The following is a 12519-nucleotide window of genomic DNA, read 5'->3' on the forward strand; positions in this document are numbered from 1 at the left end:
TCTTCCTCTTTCATTATTTAATTTTGCTATTCCATCATTATTATCTGGTTTGAAATAACATGGCTATCATATGTTTAGATAAACATCATATTTTTATAAGTATAGGCAGGGATCCTTAAAATTGGTAAAACATTTTACTCTTTTTAAATGTTTCTTTGTAATTCTCACTTCCACCCATCTAGTCTTCCACAGAAACTTTAGAAAGAAATTATTAGGTTTCAAAAAGTATCCAAACAGAACAGACTGATATGGCTGTGAATTAATAGTAAAGGCCGAGCATGGAGGCTCATGCCTGTAATCCCAGCAATTTGGGAGGCGGAGGCAGATGGAGCACTTGGGGTCAGAAGTTTGAAACAATCCTGGCCAAATGGTGGGACCCTGTCTCTACTAAAAATACAAAAATTACTTCGATGTGGTGGTGTGTGCCTGTAGTCCCAGCTACTCAGGAGGATGAGGCAGGAGAATCGCTTGAACCCGGGAGGTAGAGGTTGCAGTGAGATCGCACCACTGTACTCCAGCCTGGAGATAAGAGCAAGAACCTGTCTCAAAAAAAAAAAAAAAAAAAAAAAGAGAGAGAGAGAGACAGAGAGAAACTGGAAATAATTGAGGTCTTTAAATATTGAGTTACACCATGCATTAAAAGCAATTCTCTTTTTTTTCTTTTACATAGCTAATTTTTTCTTTCACATAGTTAAGTAAATTTTAACACATTATATTCCAATGTATTTATTGTTAATTTATTCCTAGGTAATTTGTATGTAGACATAAATTTCCTATAGTAAAATGAATTTCTTATAAAATTTTCATTTTTCTTCTGACAATGTATAAGAAATATGTTATTTGTTTAATGCTGACCTTATAATTAGCCCTGTTTTATACATTCTTATTAGTTCTTTTTATCTTAACCATATCATTATGACTTCTGCAATACAAAATAATCTAGATTCTTTCTGCTTGATATTCACTCTTTTATGTACTTCCTAGTTTTATTGCTATTTTATTGAAAATCATCTCAAATTTTCCATTTAAAATTAGTCATAACAGGCATCCTGGTTTCCAAAACAAAAGATATCTTTCTAATGTTTTGCTTTAAACATAATATGCAGTAAATATTTATTTTTAGTGTATTTTTCTGAAACTATGGAGGTAATCGTATAATCCTTCGTCCTTAATCTTTTAATATGACATGCTTACATAAGTTTTTTAAAATTGTATTATCCTTGAGTTCCTGATGTAAGTGTTTTTGTAATAGAGTAAAAGGCTTAATTTATAAATTTCATTTTGGCATAATTCCAGACTTACAGAAAAGTTGACTTAAGAGTACCAATGATTACTATGTATCAAAAGTCCCCAACTATAACATTATACTATTAATTCCTCTATCATTGTCTTTTTCCTTAAATGACGCAGACATTGTGTTCCTTCAAGGCATTCTCTTAAAGTTGTACTTGAATCAAAGAAAAAATTCACAGAGAAGTTGGAAAACCTTTCGTACTGAAAAATAATGATACTACTATGTACCACAATTTGTACAAACACAGTAGTATTTAAAATATTTATAGTTCTGTGTATTGATCCTAAAAAAGATAATGCAAAATCAATTATCTAAACATCCACAATAAGCTACAAAAACAGATTACATTAAAACTAAAGGAAGAAGAAAATGGCAACAGCAAATATAAAAGTAGAAATTAAAGACACAGAAAAATACAAGGAAAACTTTGTTCTGTGAAAGATTAATATATTTGTTTGACATGTGGTAAGTCTAATAACACACACACACACACACACACACACACACACACACACACACCCCCAATATAAGGAATTTTTAAAACAACATTAGATACAGAATGTACAGAGGTGCATGATTTCTTTCCCAGATAGCTTGTGTTTTTCTAAGTATCTTATTTTTATTTATTTCTAACAATATGCTTATGATCAGAGAATGTACTTTATTGAGACGATGTATGACTCATCATATATTGTATCTTGTTAAATGTTTGGTAACATTTGCCAATTGAAAAATATATATATATTGTTAATTGGTTATAAATGTCAAATATTTATATTTTTTTTAACTCTTCTATTTTCATACTGATATCTTATTCATTTGATGAAGTGGTGATGGAAAGGTGTTAAATTATCTTTATTTTAATAGTTTTTAGGGGAAGAGGTGGTTTTTGGTTATACGTTAAGTTATTTAGTACTGGTTTCTCAGATTTTTATGCACCCATCACCCAAGCAGTGTACACTGTACACAATGTGTAGTCTCCTTCACTCTCTTACCTCCCTTCCCTTCGAGTCCCCGAAGTCCATTATATCATTCTTAGGCTTTTGTGTCCTCATAGCTTAGCCCCCACTTATAAGTGAGAACATGCAATGTTTGATTTTCCACTCCTGAGTTACTCCACTTAGAATAATAATCTCCAACTCCATTCAGGTTGCTGCAAATGCCATTATTTCATAATTTTTTCTTTTCATTTTTTGTTTTTGTTTTTGGAGACAAAGTTTCACTCTTGTTGTCCAAGCTGGAGCACAATGTCACGATCTCAGCTCACTGCAACCTCTGCCTCCCAGGTTCAAGTGATTCTCCTGCCTCAGCCTCCCAAGTAGCTGATCTTACATGTGCCTGCCACCATGCCCTGCTAAGTTTTGTATATTTAGTAGAGATGGAGTTTCACCATGTTGACAGGGCTGGTCTTGAACTCTTGACCTCAGATGACCCAACCGCTTTGGTCTCCCCAAGTGCTGGGATTACAGGCATAAGCCACCGGGCCTGGCCTATTATTTTATTTCTTTTTATGCCAGGATAGTATTCCATGCCACATTGTCTTTATTCATTGGTTGATGGACATTTAGATTGGTTCCATATTTTTACAATTGCAAACTGTGCTGCTGTAAACACACATGTGCATGTCTTCTTCATATAATGACATCTTTTCCTCTAGGTAGATACCCAGTAGTGGGATTGCTGGATCAAATGGAGGTACTACTTTTAGTTCTTTAAGGAATCTCCATACTGTTTTCCACAGTGGTTATACTAGTTTACATTCCCACCATTAATGCAAAAGTGTTCCCTTTTCACCACATCTATGTCAATATCTATTATATTTTGATTTTTAAAGTATGGCCATTCTTGCAAGAATAAGATGATATCTCATTGTGTTTTTAACTTGCATTTCCCTGATAATTACTGATGCAGAGCAGTTTTTCAAATATTTGTTGGTCATTTGTATGTCTTCTTTTAAGAATTTTCTATTCATGTCCTTAGCCCACTTTTTGATAGAATTTTTTTTTTTTGTCTTGCTGTTTTGTGTAAGTTCCTTGTGGATTCCAAATATGAGTTTTTGTCGGATGCATAGATTGCAATGATTTTCTCCTACTCTATGTGTTGTCTGTTTGCTGATTATTTCTTTTGCGTTGCAGAAGCTTTTTAGTCTAATTAAGTTCAATTTATTTATCTGTTTTTGTTGTGTTTGATTTTGGTTTCTTGGTCACGAAGAACCAAGACAATGTTTTGAATGTTTTTTCCAATGTTATCTTGTAGAATTTTTATGGTTTATGATCTTAGATTTAAGTCTTTGATCCACCTTGAGTTGATTTTTGCATAAGATGAGAGATGAGAATTCAGTCTCATTCTTCTTTATGTGGCTTTCCAAATATTCCATTACCGTTTGTTGAACAGGGTGTCTTTTCCAAACTTTACGTTTTTATTTGCTTTGTTGAAGATCAGTTGGCTGCTAAGTGTTTGGTTTCATTTCTGGGTTCTCTATTCTGTTTCATTGGTCTATGTACCTATTTTTATACAAGTACCATGTTGTTTTGGTAAGGATAGCCTTCTAATATAGTTTGAAGTTGGGTAATGTGACACCTCCAGATTCATTATTTTTGTTTCATCTTGCTTTGGCTAGGCAGGATCTTTTTTGGTTCTATATGAATTTTAGGATTTTTTTTTTAGTTTTGTGAAGAATGATGATGGTATTTTGATGAGAATTGCATTGAATCTGTATATTGCTTTGGACAGTATGGTCACTTTCACAATATTGATTCTACCCATCCATTAGCATGAGATGTGTTATCTATTTGTTTCTGTTGTCAATGATATTTTTCAGCAGTTTTTTGTAGTTTTCCTTGAAGAGTTCTTTCACCTCCTTGGCTTTGTATGTTCCTCAAATATACATATATATATACACACACACTTATATACGTGTATGTACACACATATATACGTGTATATGCATATACGTATATATATATACACGCGTATATATATGTGTGTGTATATATGGCAATTGCTGGAAAAGGGATTAAGTTGTTGATTTGATTCTCAGCTTGGTTGTTGCTGGTATATAGCAGTGCTGATGATTTGTGTACATTGATTTTTGCATCCTGAAACTTAACTGAATTTATCACATCTAGGAACGCTTTAGATAAGTCTTCAGAGTTATCTAGATATAATAATATCATTAGAAATCAGTGACAGTTTGACCTCCTCTTTACTGATTTGGATGCCTTCTTTCTTTCTTTTGTCTGATTGCTCTGGCTAGGACTTCCAGAAATATGATTAATAGATGTGGTGAGCAGGCATCATATTCTTAGGGGGAATGCTTTTAAACTTTTCCCTATTCAGTATGATGTTGATTGACTGTGGGTTTGTTATAGATGGCTTGTATCACCTTGAAGTATGCCCCTTCTATACCAATTTTGCTGAGTATTTTAATCATAAAGGGATTCTGAATTTTGCCAAATGCTTTTTCTATGTCTATTGAGATGATCATGTAATTCTTGTTTTTAATTATGTTTATGTGATGTATCACATTTATGACTTGTATATGTTAAACCATCCCTGCATCCCTGGTATAAAACCCACTTGAAATCGTTAGATTATGAATTTGGCTGTTCTTTCTAGCTATATAAAAATTTAACTTTATATAATTTTAATTTATATTATTAAGAGCATATGCATTTCAAATTGTTTTGTCTTTTAAATGAATCAATTATTTTATCATTATAAAATGTTTCTCTTTCTCTTTTGTACTGATTTTCCTGTGAAGTCTACTTTGACTGGCATTCACATTAGAATTCATATGTTTTTATAACACTGGAACTTATTCCAGACACATAGCATAATAAGGACTAGGTTTGTATTCTTGCCTTAACTAAACTAAGAAATTTTTGATAATATACATACCAATAGTCTTCAGACAGCGAACATGAGATAGGATAGGACAGTGACCTCGAGACAGGGAAAACGAAGGTAGGAACTAAATCATCCATCCATCTTATTGCCTTTATTGAATACAGAATAATTTTTCTGAGATTGGATCTATAGAAGTATAATCACAAACACAAGCAAATGGATATAGCACATTGAAGAGGTATTAAATTTTTTATGCATAAGAAAGAGTATTGAAATGAGTTAAGTTTACATTTAAGTCTTTAATTCATCTTGAGTCAATTTTTTTGTATATGAGGTAAAGAAGGGGTCAGTTTCAATTTTCTACATGGCTAGCCTCTTATCCCAGCGTCAATTATTTAATAGGGAGTCCTTTCCCCATTGTTTGGTTTCGTCTGGTTTGTCAAAGATCAGATGTTTACAGATGTGTGGTCTTATTCCGAGTTCTCTATTCTGTTCCACTGGTTTATGTGTCTGTTCTTGTACATATACCATGCTGTCTGGATTACTGTAGGCCTGTAGTACAGTTTGAAGGCGGGTAGTGTGATGCCTCCAGCTTTGTAATTTTTGCTTAGGATTGCCTTGGCTATTTGGGATCTTTGATGGTTTCATATGAATTTTAAAATAGATGTTTCTAGTTCTGCAAAGAATGTCAGTAGTAGTATAATGGAATAGCATTGAGTCCATAAGTTGTTTTGGGCAGTATGGCCATTTTAACATTATTGATTCTTCTCATCATGTTTTTCATATTTGTGTCATCTCTGATTTCCTTGGGCAGTGGTTTGTGACCTGTAAAAGCTTTCAAAGACCACCTAGGCTATACCATTCAGAACATAGGCATGGGCAAAGATTTCATGATAAAGACACCAAAAGCAATTGTGACAAAAGCAAAAATTGACAAATCGGATTTAATTAAATTAAAGAGCTTCTGCACAGCAAAAAGGAAAAACAAACTATCATCAGAACAAACAGACACCTACAGAATGGGATAAAATTCTGGCAAAATATGCATCTGACAAGAGTATAATATCCAGCATCTACAACGAACTTAACCAAACTTACAAAAAAAAACAAGGCCATTAAAAATCGGGCCAAGGACATGAACAGACACTTCTCAAAAGATGACATACATGTGGTCAACAAGCACATTTAAAAAGTTCAACATCGCTGATTAGAGAAATGCAAATCAAAACCACAATAAAATACCAACTCATGCCAGTAAGAATGGCTATTACTAAAAAGTTAAAAAGCAGATGCTGGTGAGATTGTGGGGAAAAGGGAACACTTTACACGGTTGGTGGGAGTGTAAATTAGTTCAACCATTGTGGAAGACAGTGTGGTAATTCCTCAAAAACCTAAAGACAGAATTACCATTACACACAGCAATCCCATTAATGGGTATATGCCTAAAGGATAACAAATTGTTCTACTGCAAAGATACATGCATGCATATGTTCCTTGCAGCACTATTCACAATAGCAAACACAAGGAATTAATCCAAATGCCCACCAATGATAGACTGGATAAAGAAAATGTGGTACATATACACCATGGAATACCATGCAGCCACAAAGAAAAAAGGAGATAATGTCCTTTGCAAGGACATGGATGGAGCTGGAGGTCATTATTCCAAGCAAACTAAAGCAGGAACAGAAAACCAAATACTGCATGTTCTCACTTTTAAGTGGAAGCTAAATGATGAGAACATGGACACATAGAGAGGAACAACACAGACTGGGGCCTATCAGATGATGAAGGGTTGGGGGAGAGAGAGAAGCAGGAAATATAACTAACAGACACTAGGCTTAATACCTGGGAGATGAAATAATCTGTACAATCAACCCTCATAATGCACGTTTACTTATGTAACAAACCTGCATATCTTACACATGTACCCCGATCTAAAAATAGAAGTTTAAAAAAGAACAAAATGAGTTAAATTCTTGGAAAATTATTTCAAATCAAATTACATATAGGAACGTGTTAAGAGCTACTCACTCTAAAGAACTCTTTTACTCATCTGACAAGCATTTAGTGTAAGTGTTCTATTTGCCAGGCAATAGGAACTACAGGCTGGAAAAAGAATGCTGAAGAAAATGCCCATGCCATTAAGAAATTTGTACATATACGTGTATATATATATAACATATATATGTATCATGTATTTATTAGAACAAATTAAGACATTATTGAACAATGGTGCAAATAGCAATTAACAATAACTAAAGGCTAAAATACAAAATTATTAAAATAATAAAAACCTAACAATTTTTAAATTGAGAGGCAATATAATAAGATACTGAAAAGATCCAAATGTCAAAATGTGTGTGTGTATTGAGGGGGATAGAGTTACAGGGTAAATGTTTATATCTTTTCATTTCTCTCTTTTTAATTCTTTGCAATCAAAGTTAAGTTTTCTTCAGTTTAAAATTACTTGTTACAATGATATTCTTTAGCCTCATGGTAACCAGAAAACAAAATTCAGTAATAGACACTTTAAAAATAACAAGACACCTAAAAAGCAAGGAATTAAATCACACTACCAGAGAAAATTACCTCACTATAAATACAGGCAGGAAGAAAAGGAAGGAGGGAGGAAAAGAAAGGAGGAAAGAAAGAAAGGAGAGAAGAGAAAGAGGAAGAAATGAACAGAGAAATAACAAAAGACAAAAGAGAGTAGCAAAACGACCAGAAAATAAGTAAAACTGGCAGTAGTATATTTTTACCTGTTAGTAATTAACTTGAATTTAATTAATTAAATTCTCCAATTGAGACAGAGTGGCCGAATGGATTTAAAGACAAGATCTAACTATATACTGCCTACAAGAAACTCAGCTCACATATGAAGACATACATAGACTGAAAACGAAGGGATGATAAAAGATATCCCACACAAATGGAAACAAAAAAACAAGAGTAGCTATACATATATTGATAAAACAGAAAAATAATTGTATAATAAGGATATGAACAGATATTTCTCAAAAGAAGACATTCATACAGCCAACAGACACATGAAAAAATGCTCATCATCACTGGCCATCAGAGAAATTCAAATCAAAACCACAATGAGATACCATCTCACACCAGTTAGAATGGCAATCATTAAAAAGTCAGGAAACAACAGGTGCTGGAGAGGATGTGGAGAAATAGGAACACTTTTACACTGTTGGTGGGATTGTAAACTAGTTCAACCATTATGGAAAACAGTATGGCGATTCCTCAAGGATCTAGAACTAGAAGTACCATATGACCCAGCCATCCCATTACTGGGTATATACCCAAAGGATTATAAATCATGCTGCTATAAAGACACATGCACACGTATGTTTATTGCAGCACTATTCACAATAGCAAAGACTTGGAATCAACCCAAATGTCCATCAGTGACAGACTGGATAAAGAAAATGTGGCACATATACATCATGGAATACTATGCAGCCATAAAAAAGGATGAGTTTATGTCCTTTGTAGGGACATGGATGCAGCTAGAAACCATCATTCTCAGCAAACTATCGCAAGAACAGAAAACCAAACACCGCACGTTCTCACTCATAGGTGGGAACTGAACAATGAGATCACTTGGACTCGGGAAAGGGAACATCACACATCTGGGCCTATCATGGGGAGGGGGGAGGGGGAAAGGATTGCATTGGGAGTTATACCTGATGTAAATGATGAGTTGATGGGTGCAGCACACCAACATGGCACAAGTATACATATGTAAAAAACTTGCACGTTATCCACATGTACCCTAGAACTTAAAGTATAATAATAAAAAAAACATTGAAAAAGAAGAAAGAAATCAACACAGCAGTATCACCAGTATCAGTGTAAATGCAACCAACACTCGAGCACCTAAACACAGAAGCATATATTAACAGACCTTAAGGGACAGAGGGACTGTAATGCAATAATAGAGCACCTCAACACTCTACTATAATCAACACCCCACTATCATCAATGAACAGATCATCCAGACAACAAAAAAACAGTTAAACTGCAATCTCTACTGAATGGACCTAACATTTCACAGCTTTCCACTCTGCAAATGTGCAATGCACATTCTACTTAGCAGCACATGGATTATTCTCCAGGACAGACTATGTGTTAGGCCGAATAACAAGTCACAACACATTTTTAAAAACTGAATTCATATCAAGCATCTTTTCTGATCCCAGTGGAATAGTATTAGAAATCAGTAACAGGAGGAACTTTAAAAGCTGTGCAAACATATGGAAATCAAAATACATGTTCATGAACAATCAATAAAGAAATTAAAAAATTAAAAATTTATTGAAACAAATAAAAATACACAACATAACAAAACTTGTGGGATGCAGCAAAAACAGCTGTAATAGGAAAAGTGCATAGCTGTATATGCCTACATCAGAAAAGCAAAAAGATCTCAAATAGCCAACCTGACAGTATACCTCAAGTAATGAGAAAAATTTAAAAAAATGTTAAAATTAGTAGAAAGGATATCATAAACATTACAGAAGAAATTTTAAAAACAGAAACAAAAAAATTCAAAATGCAAAACAATACAGTCAATGGAACAAACAGCTGGGGGGTTTTGAAAAAAAATCAAAATTGACAAGTTTTAACTAGACTAAAGAAAAGAGAAAGAAAGCTGAAATAAAATCATAGATGAGGCTAGGCATAGTGGCTCACACTGGGATCCTAGCACTTTCGGAGGCCAAGGCCGTTTGGATCACTTGAGGTCAAGAGTTCGAAACGAGCCTGGCCAACATGGTGAAACTCTCTCTACTAAAATTACAAAAAAATTACCCAGGCATGTTGGCAGGTGCCTGTAATCCAGCTACTCAGGAGGCTGAGGGAGGAGAATGGTTTGAACCTGGGAGGTGGAGGTTGCAGCGAGTCAAGATCATGCCACTGCATTCCAGCCTGGATGACAGAGGGAGACTTTCCATGACATGCTTGAACTTTCTGACTTCTCCTCTTTCCCTATTTCCTAAATAATTAGTCATTCTACTTTAGGATGACTAATTTACTCTAAGAATTTGCCATACAAGATCCTCTCTCATATAAAATTTCTTTTTTTCATAACATTTCTAACCATAAACACATCTTCATATCCACAATTTTCTTTGTATCACTCCTCCCTACTAATTTCTTATGCCTACCCAAATCAAAAAAGATCAGGTAATGTAAGGTGAAACAGCAGAGCCTTAGATTTTGAGAGGGACCTGTCTGCTTACAGTTCTTGGGATTCCATGAGGAAAAGAGAAGTTTCTCCTAAAAGGGGGTCTATGGCACCTTCTGTTTTTCCCGTGGAGTCCCAGGCTGTCAGAAATTATCTCAGATCCGCTCATGTGGGCACTGAGAGTGGCAACAAGACTAGGAAAATAATTCAGACAACTAAGAAGTAAAAGAAAAACAGTACTATCTTCATTGTAAAGGCAGATAAACTGAGGCACCATGCAGTTTAAAATTTTATGTTCACATAGCGTTAGACTCCACAGCTCTCTCTTTTAACCATCCTGTAATTCTGCTGACTCTATGCCCAGTCACTGACGCACTTGTATGGTAGCTTGTGGGCCCTTAGAGCTTGGAACCTGGGTTTCATTTCCTGCTCTACAGCTATATAATATAACAATTTTCCTCCAGATTTGTTGGATTCTAACTCTATATATCCGAAATTTTATTAATATTACTGCTGTTGCCCTCAATGCACCAGCCCACCCTACAAGCTTCCTACCACCTGGCCCCCGCCGACAATCTCCTACCATTCCAGTCGAGCTGCAGTTTCTGTCGCCGCCACCAATTGCAGCGAGGCGAGCCACAGAACCACACTATCTGCAGGCTCCTGCCTCCAGCATGCAACAGATGACTCCTCTATCTCCTGGCTCAAAGCATCTGGGTGGTCAAAGCCAGATATGCCTAGAAAAGGATGCAAGGAGTGACTGTGTTAGAGGCTCACCTTGTCATGCTGGCCAGTGGGTGGCAGGGGCTGGTTTCAGCGAAGGCACAACTAGGGTGGGTGTTACTGCCTTTGCTGAAACCGGCCCCTGATTAGGTAGAGCTGGCCAGGAACTGCTGGTCCCACCCTGGCTGCACTCCTCGGTGAGCAGGAGAAGCAAAAACTCAGACCCAGCCAGCCCCCTCCAACCAAGTGCCAGTTCCTGTTTCTGATGCCTCCACCCACGGGGCCCTGTTCCCCCGTGGTGCCCGCTACTCCGTACCCAGGAGTCACAGGTTGTCTCTGCAACACAGTGAGAAGGTGCAGGCCCAGGAACCATGGCGGATGTGGGATCCTTACTGTGCTCAGGATTCCCAGGGAAACACTTCGTGCCTGCCACGCTCCAGTACGAGCAGAAGGAGGTTGCCCTCTAGAATCTAGAGTCTGGGAAGAGGAGAATGGCCCCTTCCTCGGAGGCCACAGCTATGGCTGCCACCTCTGTAGACCGCTGCTAGCAGCAGCAGTGTAGTGCAACCCCCAATAGCGCTCCCCCGCCCCATGCCACAGGGCATGTAAACCTGATAGTGCCCCCAAACCGCCTCACTGCCCCCATCTGTGCAGCCAGGAATAATGTCCCTAACCATCCCTTGCTGGGGGTAGTGACAGCCCAGATAGCGCTCCCAACCTGCCCCCGTCATAACAGAATAGGAGCTGATAGCGCCCCTAACCCTCTTCCCAGCTAGTGGTGCAGCCCGCAGTACCACACACAACCACCCCCACCACCAGGCAGTGTAGCACCCGATAGCACAGCCAACACCGCCATCCCACGTCCCTCACACCCCCACCCGCAACATGACCTTGATAGGCCCCTACCCAGGGTAGTGCCTCCCTGGAGAGCTCACCTACCCTGACACCTTTCTACCATGCTGGCCAAGCTGCAATCTCCACCACCTCCACCAACCGCAGTGAAGCGAGCCTAGGTGCCCCGCTCAAGCCTCCAGCTTTCGGTATATGGATCCCACTTCTGGTTCTCTAAGCTGGGCTCCCAGCTTCAATTCTGATTGGATGAGAGCAAGTCTTAGGACAGCCAATCACAGCTTGAAAGTAAAGTCCAATCAGAATAGGCCCAGAGGTTTTCTCTCATCCAATCAGAACATGTAGTCCAGGAACCTCATTTGCATAACCTCAGTATATAAAGCATGCAGCGTGGGCATCCCACCATTTCAGGTTCTTACATGGCTGCCTGCCGCGCTGCTCCGCGCAAGGCTTAGAGGACCAGGAGAAGTCGTCGTCACTTGCCACGGCTGGAGGCTGGAGCTGTGGGAGCGGCACCACAGCTCGCCTCCCTGTGGTGGGTGCTGGTGACAGAGGCGGAAGGTCGGCGGGAGCAGTAGGAGCCGATAAGTACTTTTGGGGT

General features: G+C 37.5%; 1 long non-coding RNA gene across 1 annotated transcript; it reads right to left on the reverse strand.

The window, feature by feature from the left end:
- Positions 1 to 427: 427 nt before the first annotated feature.
- On the reverse strand, positions 428 to 12097 carry LOC139358880 (uncharacterized). Its single transcript, XR_011614388.1, has 4 exons — positions 12009 to 12097; positions 10930 to 11083; positions 5195 to 5329; positions 428 to 539 (listed from the first exon to the last, which is right to left on the reverse strand). It is a non-coding gene; the product is annotated as an uncharacterized lncRNA (long non-coding RNA).
- Positions 12098 to 12519: the final 422 nt, after the last annotated feature.

This window comes from Macaca nemestrina, chromosome 15, assembly GCF_043159975.1.
Source record: "Macaca nemestrina isolate mMacNem1 chromosome 15, mMacNem.hap1, whole genome shotgun sequence".
NCBI classification, from domain to species: Eukaryota; Metazoa; Chordata; class Mammalia; order Primates; family Cercopithecidae; genus Macaca; species Macaca nemestrina.